At 41.9% G+C, this 22939-nt stretch overlaps 2 pseudogenes; both read right to left on the reverse strand.

Moving 5' to 3' along the window:
- Positions 1 to 1947: 1947 nt before the first annotated feature.
- LOC147421753 (putative complex I intermediate-associated protein 30) lies at positions 1948 to 14261 on the reverse strand (annotated as a pseudogene).
- A 2888-nt stretch (positions 14262 to 17149) lies between these two features.
- Positions 17150 to 21558, reverse strand: LOC147421754 (uncharacterized; annotated as a pseudogene).
- Positions 21559 to 22939: the final 1381 nt, after the last annotated feature.

Raw genomic sequence — 22939 nt, forward strand, 5'->3', positions numbered from 1 at the left:
AAAATGTTTTTTTCGAGCACTGGTAAAAAATTGGAAATAAATACCTGGCTGGTAATGGAAACTTGTTAAGGCGGCACTGATCCAGAGACGATGCTTAGCTTCCAATTCGGTCCGCCACCAATTGCGCCGCACAACTAACCGAAGACGCGCACGTCCGAAGGCTTGCAAGAGGAATTCGTTCAGCTAGCTGCTGCAAAAGGCGGTCATAGCTGATGTTTTAGGGCGGCAAACCACCGTATAACTCTTTGCAACTTCGCGCGGACAAGCTGACGAGCTGTACGGCCTTCTTTGATTTGATGTCGTAGGAATAACCTCCTACAGACGATTTATATTGCAGTCGAATGCAGTATCCAGCTAATTAGCTAGCAAGAGCTTACAGCAGGTGGGCACGCAGCTTTATATTATGCAGCTCATATGATCATGAGTCGGGCCCTGTGCAGCGGCGCGCAGCTGGCTTTTGGACGCTCAGCTGCTGCTGGCAGAGGGCGCTCTTAGCACATGTTTCAAAGAAGCGAACCACTATACTCTTTGCAGCTTCGCACGGACCACCTGACGATTACGGCCTTCTTTGATTTGACGTTGCGGGAATAACCTTGTAGAGAGGAGATAATATATTGCAGTTCAATATAGATAAATAGCTAGGAAGTGAATATTAAAAGGCAGCTTATTAATACAACATGTAGTGGGCACGCAAGTCGGGCTGCACTGTAGCGCTAGCTAGCGGTTTGATTGAGCGAGAAGCAGCACGCAATCTTAGCAAAGGCAGTAGGAGGAGCTGCGAAATGGGGGTCCTCGGAGATGGTGTGGAGAGTGCACGTGGGCTTCCAAGAGCGGCAAGGGGTGCCAACCTTTGGGGCCAATATGGTGTCATTGTTTACAGGTTTTCTCAAGTGCAGTAAGAGTAAAGAAATACCACAAGAGGTGCCAACATTTGGAGCCAACAGGGTGTCATTGTTTACTTGACACAAGCGAGGGTGATGTAAAGGCTTACAAGAAAGGAGTGACAGCCAACACAACAGACGGCAGGTGCTACGAGCAACAAAGGGAAGGCAGGGCAGGGGCAGTCAAGGCTGTGTCGGTCAGACGATGCTAGCTGGCCAGGATGGGGTAGCAACAGGTTGAGCAGCTTGTATAAAGCTGAACAAATATGCCTGCCTTCACATAGTGTCTCTCTCATGAGTTCGTCCTATTTTAGTAGCCACTTCTCTTCTTTTGCGTTTTTCTCTCTTTGTTGCCCTCCTCTTGGTGTCATATTTCCTTATTGCACTCCACACTTTGACACAAAAATATTTGGCAAGTTGCGCACAATTCCATAGTGTGGACCATTTTATTTGTGGACGGTGGTCTAAACCTGTCTGAGCCAGAGTCCATGACACATGGAGAACACGTGCTTTCTATTAGGATGGATAAGCTAACGTTTTTGGATTTATGTTCTAGCCAATTGTGTCATATTGTAGCTTTGCAACAAGAACACAAGCTTTTCAATTAGAAGGATTCTGATCTGATGCAGCATTTGCTAAGAGTAATGTAGAACCTATTGACATGCATGAATGCAAGAAAAAAATGACTTGAAAAACAGACTCTGTAGAAAATACTGTCTCTCTCTCTCTCTCTCTCTCTCTCTCTCTCTCTCTCTCTCTCGGAGTGAGTGAGTGAGAGTGACTATGCGTCAAAAAACTTACTGCTGGAAATTTGTTGCAGATCGAGTGGGGACGACGTGGGCTTGCAGAACGTCGCTTTTGGGATTCTTTTATGTGGTGAACCTATGTTGGCGTAATCATCTTCCAGTGGATGTACTCGTTATTGCTACACAAAGCAAACAACATTAGCCTGTTTTACTTGGTCACGTCCTGAGAACTTAGACAAGTCTAGTTTTGCAAACTCGAACTGGTCTGACCATATATAGGTCCTGGCAGCAGAAAGCTTCTAGGTGCGGTGTTCAAGTGATCAGCCCTGCCAACGTTCTGGATATGCACTTGGAGACTGCAACGAGGCAATTACAGAAACACAGCCATGTGACGTTTCCATGGACAATGGAAGTAGTTATTGCTTAACAACATACAATGTGTGTCAGAACTTGCGAAGATGGTGTATTTGCGAAGAACTTGCAAATTTGCAGCTCGTGGACGTATCCTTCTGCATCCCTTCTCTTGACCTCCCTTTTACTCTTCTGCTTACGGTCCTATGCACACAGCCATGCCATCTACATCCCACTCATCTCCTACTACCCAGTTGATAGCGCAAAAACTCTCCTTTCAGTTCTCACATGCACCTCACCACATTCTTCTGCTTGTGGAAGTAGCACCCTTTTTTTGATACACAACTATACTCGTCACTATTCTTTTATTTAGTCCTCAGTTTCACATTAAAAAAAACCTTGCTTGCCTTTGGTTCACACCACCCTTTACCTCATATCCAGACTCCACTCTGCTCTTGGTTAGCTTACCATAAAAGGCGCCACATCCATGGGAGCTGCAACCACTTTGACCACCATTAATCGTAAGCAATCTTGAGTCACAAAACTTTATCCGGCAATGGCCTTCATGTACACGATAAGCATCCCCATCCATGTGAGGTACTCCTTTTTGCACATCGCCTGACTGTCTCTTGTCATCAATCCCAAATCCAAAGTCGCCTTCTTTGACAGCTTTGCCTAGAGTAATATGCTCCTTTGATAGCTTTCGTTGAGCTGGCAAATAATCTCGCTTGTCTATGTCATAGGCTTACGGTAAAGCCGCTTGCCTTCAAGATGAAAACATAGATGATAGCTTTTGGAGAAATCCCTTCCCATCAAACCCGGTATATACCGCAATAGAGGCATTACAAGTGATGGTATTTGCTTTGATAATAGCACCACATTAGGAAATTTATGCTGATTAACATTATCGAGCACAACATTTTGGATCAAACTATTGCTAAGCATAACCTGTTAGCATATCATGTTGTTAATGAACTGCTAAGATTATCCTTCAAATAGACCCGATATGCATATTATTATTCTTTTTCCCATCGTGAAAGTGGAGCCGCACGACATCCACCCCCTTTGAACCTGCAGAGTCTCCGGTTTGTGCCAACCGGTCTTCAATCCTGCATCTTCTATAAGCACTTAAATCATTAGGTAGTTGTCCATTGCAATCCTTTGAACCATACCTGCCTTATCTCCAAAGCTTTCAAATGTGAAAAACATGTTTAGTGAACCCCGCCAAAATCAAGTGCTCGAATTAATTATGCACACGTCTTGACCATCAAGCTTGATTTAGGGAACTCTGTCAAGCTCAAGTATGCCTTAGTCTGTCTGCACATGGAATGGCCGTCAAGTCCTTCTTCTCAAGTTCTAGCAACATAACCAACTCAAAATATGTGAAGATACTTCATCAATTGTCCAAAGAAGTCAATTGGAAGCTAGTCATGTAAGCTTGCTGACCACAAAATCCAAAACTCTTGTCTTCATTGCATAAAAACCAAAAACAAAACCTAGTGCCAAGTAACCTGCTACAAGAAAATAATTGATATCCTTGAATCTGCAAGTTTCACTTTAGTAGTCCACCAAGATCAAATGGGATAATAAGATATTTCCCCAATAATGGAGCGGCATAATACCCACATGAGCATACATTTCCTGTATCAATCAACATCAAACATTTCTGGATTAGGTATGTTATTTCTGGATCAAATAGCATGCAACCAAAATGCATACTTTTGAAGATCCTTAGAATCTCCTGGATCATATACCATTAAGAGGACATAGCATTGATGGCCCCCACAATATACTAGAGCATCACCTGAAGCATAGTGCAACATCCATATCCCATAAACTCCTGGTAACTTAAGATCATTTTATCAGTAAGCCTTAAAGAGCATTGACTCCCTTTTATTGGCAGCCAAACCATCACTGCATAAGCATCATTAAAAAATTAGCATCCAAATCCTCCCATAATTTTCATACTGTACAAGGAAGTAAGAAACCTATACACCTTTTTCAGTACCCATGGTGATTTAACATCATCACCCCCTCTAGCTTCATAACCATCATGAAGAACCTTCGAACAATCTGGACCTATATCGTCAGAGGAATTTTTACCTGCCTGGAATTTTACCTTGATCATGGAAAACAAATTTAGCCTGTAAATCTTCATCCATAGCATCCTCGGAAAAATCACTCTGTAAAATATCAACATTCATCAGATTGTAGGAGTTATCTGCTCATGCAACCCATGTATAAATATAGATGTAGAATCCCTGTCAATAATTTGTTCACAATTAGCATGATCTAGGAAATGTTCATACTCATCAATATCAATTAGTAGCCCGTTGTCGTGCAGCTCTTCTCCCATGCTAAGAAAGATTACAAAAAAATGCACATTGAGCTACTTTGAAGCTTACTTGATTAATGATCAGTGTTCAAGGCTTGGTAACAAGCTATTTTTACGATTAATGTATGCCAGATGCGGCTTGAAAGGGCCAATGGATGCCTTAATGATACTAAAAAAGGAGTATTCTTTAAGTGATCACATATGGGAGATTATGATCATAGAGCTATAGTGCTTGAAGTGCTCTATCGGCTTGTCTTTATGGCTCATTGATTGGAGCTACGGTGCAAAAGTTATGGCAGTTTGAAGTTTGAGTCGATACCAGATCCATACCGGATTGGGCAATTGCAACCAAGGGGACAGAGATAAAGTGAATGCATGGGACTGAAGTGCTCCCTTTGTGGAGCACGTCCGTCTTTTTAGATCAGCAATCAAAGTTTCAGTTGCCAAGATATTGGTTGTTAAAGATTCATCGGAGGCCGGTTCTGTACCAGTCCGGTACATTCGATTGGTGTGCCATCTAGGAATTTTGGGCTTCAACCACGGAATTTAAAATGCGGCAACAGTAATTGCTTGAGGAATCTCATGTCCGGGATGTCATCTCATGCAGTGCTTGGCTGGAAAACGTCATGATTGGTAGTGCCTAGCTAGCAAGAATAAAACTCTGACACTCTTTAGTTAAATGCGATGCCTTTACGGAATAATGTTAAGGTTTTAATGAGCTTTCTGTGTCAAATGCCATGCGATGCGGAGCCTTGGCTGATATGTATACAAAATGTGGTGAGGTGCACGAGGTGCCTAGCATTGCCTTGTCCGGCATGTGTACCAAATGAGGTGCCTTTATGTATGCCAAATGGGGTGTCCTTGAGGGGAATTGGAGTTCTCGTGCTTGGCAATGCTTTGGTCGACATGTGTACCAAATGAGGCACCAAAGAAGATGGGTTGAAGGGCGCTTGCCGAAGATTATAAGTTAAAGTGGCCAAACACATTGACTCAAAGAGTGGCCGCCCACCATTTAGGAGCTCGCGTTGGAGGCTGTGGTGCTCTAACGACAACGCGCAAGAAATGGGAAATGACGAGCAGGCCAGTGCACCCCATTTTGGCTGCAAATTTGGCTTGTTTCCTGTTGGTCGCGCTACCCGTTGCCATGTCAACAAGCGTTCTTTTCTATGCTCCCTAGCAACGATGGCGCCGTCATTGCTAAGAGAGGAGTAAAACTAAATATAGGGTGTGGCTTATTGGGGAAGAACAACGTGTTGTAGTTGTGAGGGTTATGAGAAGAAAAGATCGAGGAGCTCGAAGGGGAGAAGGTGCAGAAAACTCTCTCTTTCTCTCTCTCTTCCTCAGCTACCAAAACAAGGAAAGCTCTCTCTCTCTCTCTCTCTCTCTCTCTCTCTCTCTCTCTCTCTCTCTCTCTCTCTCTCTCTCTCTCTCTCTCTCTCTCTCGTCCTCGGCTAGCAAAGCAAGGAGAAGAGGCAACTCAACGAGGGATGTTGGTGTGGTTGTAAGGACAAAAGAAAGGAGAAGTGCCGGAAGCTCGGAGGGAGAAGGTGAAGCAAATCTCTCTCTTTCTCTCTCTCGTCATCGACTAGAAAAACAAAGGGAGAATCTCTTCCTCTCGTCCTCAACAAGGCAAAGAGGAAAAGAAGAAGGTAAACCAAAGCGGGTCTCACTCTCTCGAGAAGGAGAAGTAGAAAGAAGCACAATTAGCAACACAGGGAAATTTTTTATGGCAATTCAACATGTTTAGTCTTACGTTCAACAACACCGATCACCGGCGAACATTTTGAATCAGTGCACGCTAAACTAATTTGGCCTAGATTTTGTAAATCGAAGCTTAAACTTCTTAATTTGCAATTAATTAAGTTAATGGTGTTGTTAACAGCACTACCTTGGCTATTGTGCGTCGGATTTTGTCGGCATCATAAAATTCAATTATTTTAGCACTTTGTTTATGTTTCGAAGAGGTTACTTGACAATGTTGCGGTGTGGTGTATCTTTTCTTCTCTCTTCTCCCACAGTTAGCAGTCGGCCGCCGGTGCTGACCCGACTTAGGTTTCGAACACGTATCCACCGACACCTAGTGAACTGGATGCAAAACCGAGCCAGGGTGGGAAGATAGTTGAAGCCTATGTCTACACCGCAAGAGGCAGCCATGCAGCAAAAGATGCAACAATTTGCAATGTACATGTAACCGCAACATGCTACCCAACAACAACATAATCTGCAAGAGCATATTTTTAAAGCTCGACAAAGTGTTATGGAGAAGTTGCAGCGGTTTGAAGGCCGCGATATTTTAAAATTTTGTAATTTTTATGAGAAGTCTATGCGAAACGAAGGGTTCTGTAAATACCATCTTGAATCAAGTTTGCCCTCATATTCCGAAGGGTTTTCATCTCCTCTGTCTACATCTCCATCTCTCTCTCTCTCTCTCTCTCTCTCTCTATACCGTGTGCTGTGTTAGTGTTATTTGAATCAATACTATCTACGTCCTAGCCGCTCAAAGTTAGATGGTGCCCCTTGTTCACTCCCCATGACGAGTTCTACGTGCACGGGCCTCGCATAGAGGCCGCTAGGGTCCTTTTTGCGCTTTCCATTGTCACCATGTTTATGACATAAAAATTGTCTGTCTTTCTTATGCCGTCAAACTCATTAAGCTTTCCATTGTCACCATGTTTATGACATAAAAATTGTATGTCTTTCTTGTGCCGTCAAACTCATTGAGCTTAGCCTTCTTGAATTATTTTGACTATCGCTTCTCCCGCATTGTCATCCTTATCATCGCCATTGTTTCTTTTCTGCTTCTTCTATCTTCTTTGATTATTTATCTCCACTTTCATCTTCTCCTTTCTTCAATTGTTTCTTGAATTCTTTCATCGTTATAGCAGAATCGAAACGGCTCTGATACCACTTGTGCGTCGCTTCACTTTGTAGAGTAGATATCACATTGGTTTCTGTAACGTCTTTAAAATAGCCAAAAGAACATACTCGTTTAACGAAATTCAACATGATAAATCAAATTAAAAATCGTAATTTATTACGATCACAAAATAGTACATTCACTTCTTTATTGGATCAAACAAAAGAGATATTATCTGTGTATATCTATTTGTAAGCTAACTTGTTGCTACTTGTAGGTTATCATGTTGTTGCAGACAATTTGTTTATGCCTTAACTGTTGAGATGTCGAGTTCTACACCTTGAGCTGGCATCCACTACGGGTCTTGGCCGCTTACGGCATTTACTCACTGGCGCGTTAGGTGACCCACACGGAGGATCTCTGCCAGTGATTCTACAGCTGGACTACACTTATAGTGCCAGCCTAGTACGCTTCCAGCGAGTTCACACTTAGTGACCGCATGTACATATGTGCTACTTTTCAGCTTTAGCACTTAGTCATTTTGTACTCTCTTTTCTGTGAAGAAGAAGAAGAAGCTTTCCATCTCTGTGTGCTTTGTGCTTCTCTTGTGTAGCTCTCTTGCATCCTCATTCTTTACATGGTATCAGAGCCTGGTGCAGGCAAGAGAGGCTAAGAGAGCAAGAGCATCACCATCTCTGAACAGGTCTCCAAAGTGCAGTATACAGAGATTTAATGTACAAGTACAGTGGTTGTGAAACGCTTGATTGTGGACACTCGTTGAGTGTAGAAAGCGTTACAGGAACCACGATAGCAGGTTCAGCAGATTTGTAGGTTTTTGCAGATTGCAGCTATTTTGTCTTAGTGCTTCAAGATGTCTGACGGTTTCAGTCAGATTGTTACTGAGAAGCTTGAGAAAAATAACTACCCTGCATGGAAGTTCAGAATAACAAATTTCCTAAAAGGAAAAGGTTATTGGGACTATGTAGAAGGAGACAATGAAAAGGAACCAGAGATTCCCGAGGCAAATGCTACAGTAGAACAAAGGAAAGCTTTGAGGGACTGGCAACAAGGCCAGAGCAAAGTGATGTATTGGCTGTCTATGAGCATCACAGATGGCATGATGGGCTATCTACAGGATGCTGAAACCCCCGCCATTGCATGGAGAAACTTAGGCAGAGTGTTCGAGGTGAACACCAAGGCCAGGAAGCTTCAACTAAAGTCGGAGCTAAATCAGGTTAAGAGGAACAACCTCTCAATCAATGATTATTCCTTGAAGATCAAGAGTATCATTGAGGCTCTTGGATCTATTAAAGTCTCAGTGGAAGACGATGACATTGTCCGTGCATGCTTGGATGGTCTAGGAGATGAGTATGTACATTTTAGGTCTTCCATGAATACAAGAGACGACATCCCCGTGTTCCAAGATTTGATTTCTATGCTTATTCTTGAGGAGAAGAACCTTGACACATCTTCTTCTCATGGCAGAAATAATTCTGAACAGGCCTTCTATTCTAACTCCAACAGAGGTAGAGGTAGAGGTCGTGGTCGAGGCCCAAGGGGTTGCAGGGGTCAATTTCTGGAAGGTCAATCAAATCAAAACAATATAGGTGGCAGGGGAAACCAGTCTCAAGGCAGGGGGAATCAAAGAGGTCGTGGTGCAGGATCAAGCAGGCAGCAACATACTCCAGATAGTAGAGAATGTTGGACTTGTGGTGAAAGAGGTCACATGTCACGTGACTGTCCAAAGGGAAAAGCAAGTAGAAAGAGAGAACAGGGCAACTATGCATCTACTAGCAGAGATGCAGATGACAGCAAAAACAAGCGCATGTTTGTTATGCAGCATGTAATGAATACAATGACTGCAGAGAATTCCACCCAAGATGATGTTTGGTATGTGGATTCAGGTGCCTCTAATCACATGACGTCTCGTGGAGAGTGGTTTAGAGATATGCGCAAACCAGATGTGTCAGGCTATGTGCAGACAGGAGATGATACAGCTCACCCCATTGCTCATGTAGGGGACATACCTCTAAATACGAAGAGTGGGAAATCAAAGTACTTAGCAGATGTACTTCATGTCCCAAACATTACAAAGAATCTTGTTTTTGTTGGACAAATGGTTGAGCAGGGTTTGCAGGTTCGCTTCAATCCAAATGGTTGTTATGTAGAAGATTTCCAGAATGGCTATAAGCTGATCACAGAGGGCAAATGTGTGGGCAGAATGTTTACGCTGAATGTAGACATGCCTGAGGTAAAAGCTGCATTATTTGCACAGGGCACAGGTGTTGTGGCTGATGTTGACATTTGGCACAAACGCATTGGCCATGTCAATGAGCAGAGATTGCGCAGCATGCAATCAAAACAGATTGTAAAAGGTTTGCCCAAATTCAAGGTGGATGGTATGCATAAAGTGTGTGCAGCATGCCAGTTTGGAAAACAGTCAAAGGGCTCATTTCCACATGAGCGCAATGTATGTAAAAGGCCACTTGAGGTGGTGCACACAGATGTTTGGGGTCCAACCGATACTGCAAGTATACATGGTTGCAGGTATTATGTCTCTTTCATTGATGACCATACAAGGAAAGTATGGGTCTACTTCATGCGTAACAAAAGTGAAGTGTTTGGTCACTTTCAAGACTTCAAAGTCATGATTGAGAAGGAGACAGATATGCAAATCAAGACATTGAGGTCAGATGGAGGGGGAGAGTACTTCTCCAATGATTTTTCAGATTTTCTACGAATGCATGGTATACACAGGCAGTTTACATGCAGATATACTCCACAGCAGAATGGGGTCGCAGAAAGGAAAAACAGGCACATTGCAGAGGTTGCACGTGCATTGATGAATGAGAAGAACATGCCCCATCATTTCTGGGCTGAAGCTGTAAATACAGCTGTGTACATTATGAACACGACACCTACAGCTGCGGTGCATGATGTAACACCTGAGGAAAAGTTTACAGGTACAAAGCCTGATTTGGCACACTTGAAAGTGTTTGGCTGCATAGCTTACGTGCATGTACCAGATGAGTTGCGTAGGAAATTGGATCCTAAAGCAGAGAAATGTATTCTTGTGGGATATTCCCTTGAACAAAAGGGGTACAGGTGCTACAATCCTACTACACGAGAATTACGAGTGAGCAGAGATGTAGTCTTTGATGAGATGAGCAGCTGGTACAGTAATGCACATGGCACTATTGGGGCTGATGTAAAAGATGATGTGGTTGTACAAAATGTGAGGCCATAGTCACAGGTTTTGAGTGGACCACAAGAGTCCTCTTCTCGTGGATCTGTTGAGAAACCATGGAATGGTAGACTACGTACGCAGGTTACTCCACCAACAGGTACAGGGAATGTATCACGAAAAGGAAAGGAAAAGGTTGATGAACCTCCCTTTATGGTTGATGCATCATCAGGTTTTTCACATGTAGACATGGATTCAGATGGTTTTGAACAAAGTCTTGATGAGGAATTTGGAATTCCGGCTGTCAGGACACCTGGTGTAAGGAAAGTACAAGAAGATTCTAGAGAGCAAAGGAGTGACCCAGGACCGCGCAGATCTAATAGAGTCAGAAATCCAGTTCAGAAATTGACTTATGATGGGTATCTAGCGCATCACCAAGCCTACATGGCTAAGGTGATACAGGATGTGGAGCCCACATGTTTTGAGGATGCAGTTGGAAATGGGCATTGGGATGATGCAATGAATGAAGAGATGGCTGCATTGAAAGCAAATGACACATGGGAGTTGGTTCCATTGCCAAGTGGCAAGAAAGCTATTGGCTGTAAATGGGTGTATAAAACCAAGCATAAGGCTGATGGTAACATTGAGCGTCACAAGGCAAGGCTGGTCGCAAAGGGTTATGCACAGACGTATGGCATAGACTATGAGGAGACCTTTGCTCCAGTGGCAAAGATGACGACTGTGAGAGCTGTCATAGCAGTGGCTGCATCTAGAGGATGGATTATGCATCAAATGGATGTAAAGAATTCCTTCTTGAATGGTGAGTTGCAAGAGGAAGTGTATATGGATCAGCCACCTGGTTATGTCGATCCAGGTTACCCAGATTATGTATGCAGACTTCTCAAAGCTTTGTATGGTTTGAAGCAGAGCTCTAGAGCATGGTATGACAGGATTGCCAAGTATCTTGTCAGTATTGGTTTTAGGAGAGCTCATGCTGATCATTCACTCTATGTACGTGAGAGTGATGTGGGAATTGTGGTCATTACCATATATGTAGATGACCTTATTATTGTTGGTGACAATGCTATGGAGATTGACCATGTGAAGGGTCTTCTCAAACAGGAGTTTGAAATGAAAGATTTGGGCGAGTTGCGCTACTTTCTTGGCATTGAGGTGATCAGGACTCCAGAGGGTGTATGGCTGTCACAGAGACAATATGCTTTGGACATGTTGTCAAAGTATGGTATGGCTGATTGTAAGCCGATTTCCATTCCCTTGGATGTGAATGCAAAGCTGAGTGCAGAGAAGGGTGATGTTGTTGAGGATGTCAATATGTACAGGAAGATGGTGGGTAGTCTAATCTACTTGACTATCACAAGGCCAGACTTGAGCTACACAGTAGGCTTGGAGAGTCAGTTCATGCAGCTTCCGAGGAAGCCACATTTGGATGGAGTACGACGCACACTTAGGTATGTGCAAGGGACTCTTGACTACGCATTGTTCTATGCAGCAGATGCACCATTAGCATTGTATGGGTATACAGATGCAGGTTGGGCAGGTAGCATTGTTGATAGGAGATCTACGAGTGGCTTCATGTTCTCTTTTGGGAGTGCTGCTGTTACTTGGAGTAGCAAAAAGCAGCCTACGGTTGCTTTATCGAGCACAGAGGCCGAGTACAGAGGTGCAGCAGTTGCGGCGTGCGAGGTAGCTTGGCTACGCACATTACTTGAGGACTTGGGAGTGCAGGTGGACCAGCAGATTGTCATTCATTGTGACAACCTCAGCAGCATGCAGTTGGCTAGGAACCCAGTGTTCCATGCTAGGACCAAACACATAGAGGTCCATTACCACTACGTTCGAGAGCGAGTGTTGGCGGGCGACATCGACTTGGTCTACGTCAGCACAGAGGAGCAGATAGCGGATATCTTTACCAAGGCCCTCAGAGCTCAGAAGCTTCGACGTTTCCGGACTATGCTTGGACTCTGCGACATGCAGAGCTCGAGGGGGAGTGTTGAGATGTCGAGCTCTACACCTTGAGCTGGCATCCACTACGGGTCTTGGCCGCTTACGGCATTTACTCACTGGTGCGTTAGGTGACCCACACGGAGGATCTCTGCCAGTGATTCTACAGCTGGACTACACTTATAGTGCCAGCCTAGTACGCTTCCAGCGAGTTCACACTTAGTGACCGCATGTACATATGTGCTACTTTTCAGCTTTAGCACTTAGTCATTTTGCACTCTCTTTTCTGTGAAGAAGAAGAAGAAGCTTTCCATCTCTGTGTGCTTTGTGCTTGTCTTGTGTAGCTCTCTTGCATCCTCATTCTTTACATTAACTTTGTCATACGAACTCTGAATATAGACTTCCAAGTATTGAAAACGGTGGGAACGGGTCTGGTCTACAAGGCATCGTGGACAAAATTGGAAAAAAACCTTCGTTTGGCTAAAAACAAAACTTTTAGATCGTGACTTATAGACCCTCTTTTTTTTTGTCTCCACGACTTTTTTAACTTATTTTAAGATTACCTATGTATTTCAAGCTGAGAAACATAAAAATAAAACATGGATATTGATGAAAACATTAATTTTGACTACGTCTTTATTTTATAGTCTTCAATCAACTTATCTTTTATTCAATAATTATTGTTAAATATATCTTTAATGTATTGTGAAGAGAGTAGATTTTGTCCCTCGATATTTCGAACTCATTTGTGTACAACTAATACTCTCTATCTCATAAACTATATATTCAAGAGTCTTTTATGCCATATTTCATAAAAAATGTCAAAAAATCCAATAATTGGGCTCAATAAAATAAATAGCAATGCAAGCACTTTTTGATAGGCTGACTGTGGAACAAGATGAGTTGATTTAAGAGCTTCAACTTACATCCCAGTAGATGAATACAATGCATCCACGGGTTTAATGCCCTGTAGTTGAGGTGTCCCCACGTCCTAACTACTTCTTGCAATTAAACTTGCAGCAGGTGGAGTATGCTTTGTATGCGTTGTAAGTTCCTTGCTTATGTGTCGGAGAATCGTTTGTTGAACTCAGCGAGAAAGTGTCCCATGTGCCACTCTTTGCACGTACGCCTCGTTATGTGCTCTAAGCTCTCAGTGGGACTAGAGCCAGGTGTAGTGCATACGTTATTTTACACTTTCGTTGCTTATGTGTCGCACAATCATTCGTTGAACTCAACGAGAAAGTGTCCCATGTGCCACTCTTTGCACATACGCCTGGTTATGTGCTCTAAGCTCTTAGTGGGACTAGAGCTAGGTGTAGTGCATACGTTGCATGCGTCTAGTCGGATGCAAGTGTAATTGGCTTCCACAATGTTGTAGACGTACTAGAGGATGTGGAGGACTTTGCCTGCACCTACACGGTGGATGAAATGGGGGGCTCTTGAGTTCAATTATTTTGCCCTTCATAGTAGGTAGATAACGACTCAATGGAATCATGACTTCAAACCATTCATCTTTTGGAGCGAAAATCATAGACTGCCACGTATTTGCATCCTCAAAAGTTCCCCACCATGACTGCGTCCGTATCGTTGATACATAACAGCGTCCATCACCCTTCACACGAAGAGAAATGGTATCAATTGAGTGCAGATCAAAGCTGCTATAGCCTTGAATGGTGCGCAATGCGTCCACTTGCTGGTTCCCTTCACTTTCCTAACAAAGTGCCTGAAAAGACAGCAATTTTATTTGTGTCGCTACCCAATTCCAAACGTGCGCTGGATAGACCACCATAATCAGATAATCAGAATGAACAATCCAATTCCTCAAATCATCCTGGCTTGAAAACCTGAACAAAATCAACTCCTTGGAGGGTTGTAGATCTTCAAACTTCCAGGCCACAGCTCGGCAAGCTGCATCAGTCGTGGCGTGGACAAGAGCTCGAAACATGTGCTTCCTAAGATGTTTTCCTGTGAAATTTTTGTTGTCCTCTATGAGCTTGCATCAGCTTATTGACTCTCTTGTCTCAGCCTCCTCTCTCTCTCTCTCTCTCAAGTCCAAGCTGAAGTGGGCGGCCACTTCACCTTAAACTTGAGAGAGAGAGAGAGAGAGAGAGAGAGAGAGAGAGGGAGGGATGGAGGAAGGGAGATCATCAAGTGGGCGCATCCAATTCACCTTGATCTTGAGGGAGGGAGAGAAAGAGAAGGAGGGAGGGTCGCAAGCATCCAGCTATTCACCTTGATCTTGAAGGGGGGAGAGGGGGGGATCCAGTTCACCTTGATAGAGAGAGAGAGAGATTATCCAGGGACGCACAATAAATAAGAAGAGAACTCACTATGTTGTGATCTGGACTAAGACGGTGGAAGGAGGCCACATCGCATGGTTACGTAGATCAACGAATCACCAGCTTACCGTCAAGCCTTTTCGCGGCAAATATCCAGTTTAGGTAAAGTAAACATCGACATTCCTAGAGCGCCCCCTTCACTTGCAGTTGCTTGGATGCTTCTTTTTCCAGTCCTTCAATGCTAGCAAAACCCCTTGCAACGCCTTGCGGAGACGTGTGATACAACACAAAGCAATACAGTCATTGCTCACACAACTTTACTTGCAGGGGGTTGTGACGGTTAGACAGGCCTGCCTCCACCATACGAGTTCTTCTTCTTCCCAATGGCAATTATCAGATCCCTACGTTTGTAGAGAATCTCCTTGAAGCTAGCCGTCGACGTATCATTCTCGAATGTCCGACGGTTCTTGGCCTTCCACATGCGCTGGAAAAAGAAGACCCTCATCGTTTGAATACATATGAATAGATTATGCTCCTAGGAAAAGATTGTTTTTATAGAACCCTATTTTCTACATCCTTTGGACCTACTTGCATATCTTGCTTACTAGGCCAATAATCGTTGGGCACTCCTTGAAGAGGTGGGTAAGATCCTCACTCACCATTCTGCATCCCAAACACCTATATTACCACGGACTTGGATTCTGGTACATGTCGGCAAGGCCCCCAAAAACACCTTCCACAAAAATATCAGTGCCCATTGTGTGTTTCATATGTTATTAATCGCCGCAATCGAGCTAGGTGCTGGCCATTGTTTACCCCATTGTTTGTTGAGAGATGAGAACCAATCCGCCTTGAATATAGGAAGAGCATGCTAAATACCCTTGGTTTGTGGTTTACAAAACAATCTTCCCTTAGGCCAACGCTAGGCTTTCCAATCGAAGTTGGACTTGCAAATAGGCATTGTAATGCTATCGAGCCCCTTCCACAACTCTGGTGACTAGTGGTCTTTCCGGGCCATTGAGGTGAAATTGTGAAGTCAGTTGGTCTAGATCTTTCCATCTCTTATTGTTGCTTCCCCAATAGCAAGACATGCACATGAGACCTTTTTTATTCACTTGTCTGGCAATTTCTTGCCAAACAAGATGAAAAGAGTAATAAAATCACGAGGCTTGCCAATGAAAATTATTGTGCCATGACATAATTAAAAACCCACCAATGATCCGCACATCCACAGCTCACCATAAATCAAAAATTGTTCATCTGAGCCCAATCTCATCCATGCATCATTAGGCACATACACTCATAAGATGTTAATGAAGGCCTCATTAATTTGCATCCAGCCTAGGCCCTTATAGCTTCCTGTACATACAGGGCTACGTTATTTTTAGAGACCACAAGAAAAGGAGCAGGAGAGATGGGCCGAGGCTCCACAGGACTACAACCCTCCCTGACTCTCTCTCTTGTTCTGATCCCTGAACCAAATTCTCTTGGACCTCGCCCCCTCCTCAAAAGTCGCTCTCCTAAGAGATTATCCTTGTTCCAATTATGGCCGCCCAGCCCACCGCCATTCATGCTACACTTGCTAAGCTTGCAGGTCAAGAAGACCTTCTTTCGATGCCCCAAAAGCTTGACAATGAAGACCGCCTCTGTAGATGGCATGTACGGGCTTGACTATGGCGGCCTCACTTATATTATCTCTAGAATGGCGACCCCTCTTTAATTCGCCCAGAGATAGCCCAAGAGGCCCCCTGTCTACTGCAGACTGAACCGCTCGCTCCCAATTTTTGCATCTAATAATTAGAAATGCCCACTCATATATATGCCACCCAATCCGGTTTTGATTAGGTCCTGCAGGTGAGAAGCCATGAAAATCTAGCTTGTCATCACCATGATTCTCTAAAGTTTTTGCTTTGAGAAGTTCCCCTCCAGCTGTTGGTCACAAAGCTATTGATTGCAGACATCGAATTTGGGCGCAGCAATCCACAAGGAACTTTGGACGCATTTCTATATAGCAAAAAAAATATAATTACTAGGCAACTTACTAGATTGAATACACATATCTAGTAAGAGTGCAAACTAGTAATATTGACAATACTCCTATATGGTTGTAAGCATAATATTATAGCTATACGGGAGTTTTAAGTAACCATATAGCAATATTTCTTACTATTTTGACTCGGATTCTCCTATATGGCTGTAGCCATAATATTATAGCTATATGGGAGTTTTAACTAACCATATAGTAAGAAATTCTTCTTTCATCTACATAGTTGTAACCACACAATGCTATCTATGTAGTTGTATTATAATAATCCACATAAATAATCAATTTAACATAACATATACAAAATAGCACATACTTTTTGACTAAAAGAGATAAAGATTAAATAGAAAACTAAAAATGATCACTTTCATATAGATGTCTCTCAAAAATTCTTACAAAGTCCATCATACAACCATTAGTCTTTATCATTAGCTACTTCTACATCCTTCAAAGAAAGAGAGCCAATCTTTTCAAGTCTTACAATCATCATGCCTTCTAATAAAAGCCAAGCTACCAAATCTTCACACATAGTAGAAGAGCTAGTTTCACACGTTTTTCTACAAAAAAAGGAGTTCATTTTTTTTAAAGCCATGTAAGTAGGCTTCACAAATGGATACACTTCTTCCACTCTTCTAACCCCAAACCATTTCATCAGAATGGTTTCTTGATCTTCTCTAGTGAGTTTGCGTGCCTACACAATAAAGAGTTAAATTAGAGAATATGGTTGCAATCTTTTCGAGAGTAAGCATAAGATATATTTGTAAGATTGAAAACAAACCTGCACTTCCAAGGTAGCCTTCTCATTAGAAACAAAAACATCTTTCTCAACATCCTAAAAAGAGAGACAAGACACATTACTTTAGATTTATTACCATAGTATAAGTGTTTAGAGCCATCAACAAAAAACAAAACAGCTACCTTTGACTTTTGAATCCTCTTAGCTTTTGACCCTTCTTTTCTTTTTTGAAGGAGTTCAGAAAGCTTAGTTGTAGCCTAAGACATAACCCAAGCTTACTTTAATGACATTTATTTAACAAGTTTACAATTAGCATTAGTTTAATAGTATAATTTGAATACCTTCCGTTTTCGAGTACTCTTTCTAGAATGCTCTTCATCGCACCCTTTAGATGCAATTTTTTCAACTTTATTTAACTTATCCGATATCTACCAACACAAAAAACACAACTTGATATTTTTTACATCTCTAAAAATGTTACACAATGGGAAGAAAACATGAACAAAATCTCACCGGCTTCTCGATTGAAGTTTCATGAGACTTATCACCAGCAGACAAAGACATTGAATCCACATCTCCTAGTGCACTAGAAAAGATATTTTCTTTCATAAAATTTTGATACTCCTAAGCCAACATTTTCACATAAATAAATCATCATGTAGATATGAAATGAGAGAGAGCAAAAGAAGTAGCATGATCTTCATATACCTCATATGCAACCATATGATTTTCATCATTGTCCCAAGATATTTCTGGAATGTATACATCAGGTTCTTTCTGAATACATAAGACATACACAAAACTTTAAAAAATCTTAAAAGATCGGCATTACACTTGTATAAAGAATAGTATATATCAATTACCAGTGTGGATTCTGAGATGTCTTTATCGCCCTCTACCACATCTACAAAGTTCTCATCATAACTTTGCTTGGAAGCATCCTCGTCCTAATAAAAATTACTCAATAAGAAACTTAATATCAAAACTCTTAAAAATCATTCTATATTATTACCTTTGATGATAATTCTGTCTCTTTCTCTACACCATCATTGTCAAGCTCTTGAACATCATGAGTATCCTTAAAAATGTAACATAACTCAAGAATAAGATAAACATCTACATAGCATATGATTTGAAAGCAAAATAAAAAGATAATACAAAAACTTATACCATTATAGCGCCTTTGCAAGCCTTTTGTTTGGTCCACTTTCTTTTGGACGCCAATGACTTTATACACCAATTGTAAATGTCGGACTCTTTCCACAAATATTCCACACCATATACTTTCACTGGCTTTAGCTCACCCATCTTCTCTCGGATGATACTCAAAACCATATCTTTACCCTTGCTATTATGTCTCAAATCTGCAATTGGCCCTACCTTTGCAAACCACCCTCGCACCATCCCATAATTTGCACACAACACTCTATACTGACCATGATCCTCTTTTTTAAGAAATTCTCTACCATACAACTTATTGTGCTCTCTATGTTTAGGAGGAGGAGCTCTAAAGACTTGATCATATATGATCGGATCATATGGAAGAGAACTAGTTGAGTTACCAACAACCCTTTTGTTACCCAAAGAGTGATGTTCCCTCCAAGCGTCGAGTAGTTTCACAGTCTCCTCATGAGGAAGTGAAACTAGTTGCTGAAAAATTGACTGTGGAAGATCCATGCGAGCCCTACAAGAGTAGTCGACATATGCAGATAAGATAGACTCCAAAAAGTTTCAATTTGTGCCACTTGAGATATTACTCGAACAATACAAAAAGTTAAGATGAAAATAAATCATAGAGAGAACAATGCTCAACCATATAATAAAATTCAAACCACAAAATCATTTAATTCTCTAATAGCAAAAGCCTTATGTGATCAAGTACTTTATGAATGTCTTTTTCTCATGTCCTTGACTTATGGACATCTCCATAAAATAGGGATCCATCGATCACTTTCTCCAAGATTTCTAACTTTTTTACGTTTTAGTACAATCCAATCTTTGATTAAAAGAACACAAGAATCCCAATCTCTCCATGTGTTTTCCTCCTCATGAACTTTCCATATATGAGGATCACTTGCATCAGATTTCAAAATAGCAAGCTTTGTGATTTTGCTGTCACATTGTACACATCTTACAACAGCATGCTTGAATTGTATTGTACCATTGTTTTCTAAACGGACTTTGACAATGTCATCATGCTCCAACCACAAGGGTACATTCCCACAATTGCCTTCCATTAGTAGCTTAGCCCTCTGCTTTAGGTCCTTAACTTCATATGCAATCAATCTTTGGCTCCTCGGTAATGGCAATGGGATAAATTTATGAAGCAAAGAATAGATAGGCCGCACACTATCCCAAGTAAATGGAAGCGGTGTTTTCTGAAGAATGCTCATTCCAGTCATTGTATCTATGACTAGTTCCTCTGAATAATTGTCTCCTGTAATACATTGTTTGTAGTAAGTTGCACCAAAAAACATCATTGCTTTCCCATCAAGCTGCATGGAGAAGAAAGAGGTTATGCGAGCTTTCCAATGACCTCTCTCCTCAGACAAGGTGTCTAACGCGTCCACCTTTACAACTACATCATTGCCAATCTTGAAAAGTTCTCCTTTATAGAAGACTTTGTCATATGTTTGCACATCACCAAATGAAAAGATTTCATCATCGATGTTCCAAAAGCTCCTTAAGTAGGTAACCTCCTCAGATGTTGGAACCCTATAATTACCCCTCCTCTTTGATATTGCAATACCCTTCATAAGAATGTTATCAGTACAAGATGCTCTCTTGCCATACTTTAAGATGTCGTTCCACAACGATCTTGCCTTTCCAATAGAAGTAACGTTGAATAGTCCATCAAGATGTGAAGTGCAGCACTCAATGGAGGCCCCGATTGCACAATCAGCTGCAGTAGTTTGACCCAATACACTATGCAATTGTTGTAGGACTCTATCACAAGGTAGCAGGGCATATTTATCATGTTGGATTTCTTGGAATACTTTTGTGAAAAACATTCTCAGATAGAATTGTACAAAAGATGCTTCATCATTTATGCTATTTGTTTTGATAGCACTGTACGCTTTCACTAAACGTTTGAACATATAGCACCAATATATGTCATGTAGTCCATGCCGCAAAATATCCTCAAGTAGTTCCCCACTTCCAGCTACATGCTCCAAGGGTGATGAGTTTGCTCCTGAGTATTCCTCCTTTCGGATTCTCCAAGATTGCATCAAGGATTTGATAACCTGAATGTCAGTAGTCGACATTCCATGTTCTCGACTGTAGCCATAAAAGCTATGTGCTATGTCCACCAACAAGATTCCTAAAGTTTGCATCTCATGCGGAATACCATCTACGACTCTTAGAATATATGGTAGACACCACTGCATAAACTTTTGATTCTCTTCCGCCTTGAAGGATTCATAATAGACACTTGGTGAGTTTGGCCACCGACCATAGCGAATAGATGCTGGTGCCAATTTTGTAACAGTCAAAGTGGCTTCATCAATATTTTTCTTCACTGAAGAATCTGCATTCTGGAATAAGTGTGCAATATACTTCTTGAAAACATTTAGAGACAAGGTGTGCGTTACATCAAAAACCAAGTCAAGAGAGGGGTCAAATCCATATAAGTCAAAGAGTCTCCAAAGTATTGACTCCCCTGATAAACCAGCTTTCTTCCAAATCTCATCCTTCTCAGCAAAATTACAACACCTCTTTGCCTCAGCTATGGCATGAACCATCTCGTTTGTTGTTCTTGCAACTGGTGGGTATCTGACTTGTAAGCGATTTTCATTGTAAATATACCTCCCTTCTAGTCCACGCCTATCTCTTGCAAGTGATGCATGTGGCTTATCTCTCCTGCAGAACTCTTGTCCCCCATTTTTGAACAAGCCAATCTTGCATTGGGCCGGATGGTCTCCGGTAACCATCATAACCATAATTCGTATCTTACAGAATTTAGATTCCACCCTCGTATCATCAAAGATGTTTTCTAGTGGATACTCATATAATACATCCACTCCATCAATATACAGTGATTCCAACTCATCCGGTCCACTAATGGTTTCAGAAATGATCCGAAGACATCGCCGGAAGACTTAATAATCTTTTTGCAGCTTTGTGGAATAAACAAGACTGGCATGATATCCATAGAGTTTTGTTTTCCAGCATTGAGCACCATAATCTCCACAACCCCACAACCTTTTTGTGTGGTTCTTGAAGTTTGAAACCCGTCCCAATGCAACAAGAGAGCTATATTTCTAGGGTCACCCTGATTATGCACACCAACAATCAGAGTAAGTAAGGACATTCAGCGTATATTTTGCTAAGAAAAAGAGGAAGATAGACATCATCCTTGCACAACCTTTTCTCACATTCGATTTCTTCCTTGCATTCGGAGCAGATAAAAGTGTACACTGCTCGATCAGCATCCCATGCATCTTCAAGTTTTTGAGAGCGTTTGTCAAAGGGAAAAGTTGTGTAAGACTTCTTACATCCAGGTGTAGAGCAAACAACTGGCAGCTCATATGTTAACAATGGGTCCCAAAAGTTCTTCACTCCTTGGAATTTTGTTCCATCCCAAAATTCCTTTATATGCCTTCCCGTAGAAAATGCATCTCCCTTACACCATTGATTTTTATGGCGCCACAAACTCAATAGCTCATGACAAAAGGTTCTACTCCTTGTAAGAAGCTTCAGTTGAGGTCCTATTGGAATATAATCAAAAGCAAGCATTGACTTTCTTGGCTTTGTGCATACTCTGCACTTTTCATAGCAAGTAATACAGTCACGTTTAAGCTTTTTGGAGTTTGAAGCACCTGAACAGGCACACATTAGAACCTCTCCTACAAAGTTGTCCTCTATACTTGGGTATAGAAGTTCTGGTGCGTGCTTTGCTCCATTACTTCCTGTACAAATACGATAACGAGAGGCAGTCACCATCCCCAAACCTTTCAACATTGTTTGTAATTGATCCCAGCACGCGGGTACTTGTACCCCTCCAAGCTCACCTTCCCATGTCTTTGGCAACTGAACCAACAATTTAGCTAGGCTTCTTTTCGAAGAGTAGTTCTTTACCCTAGCTCCACCAAGGTCACCAAACAGAAGACGTAGCATTTGATCTTGAACACCTATCGGCATTTTACGTTCATCCCATAAACTTTGAAGTTCTACTATTCTCTCTATTAGTTCAAAGAGAACATTAGATGTCCCTTCCTCATTTTCCTCCCTGCTATCTTGCACGCTAGCATCAGCCTGTAAATGGTCGTCACCATCTGCATGATGGTCACCGCCATTTGAATCTTCCATTTTCTCTTCCTCCACGTTGAGACCTTCACTCCAGGAAGGTGCTACATGTGGCACATCTAAACCAAAATGGAGCTTCAAGCTCCCAAATCTCTTTGAAAGAATTTGGTGTCGATAAAGGGTTGAAGTATGCACAAACCGCCCGCCATAGCAATAGAAAGAATAGTTGCAGAAAGCCTTCCTTCCATCACTATTGGACTCTTCAGTTCTTTCTACATGTCGATCTTCTGTTCGTTCTGTGATGTTACGTGTGACAT

The sequence above is a fragment of the Adiantum capillus-veneris genome, chromosome 27 (genome assembly GCF_014529385.1).
Source record: "Adiantum capillus-veneris isolate H3 chromosome 27, ASM1452938v2, whole genome shotgun sequence".
In the NCBI taxonomy this organism is placed as follows: domain Eukaryota; kingdom Viridiplantae; phylum Streptophyta; class Polypodiopsida; order Polypodiales; family Pteridaceae; genus Adiantum; species Adiantum capillus-veneris.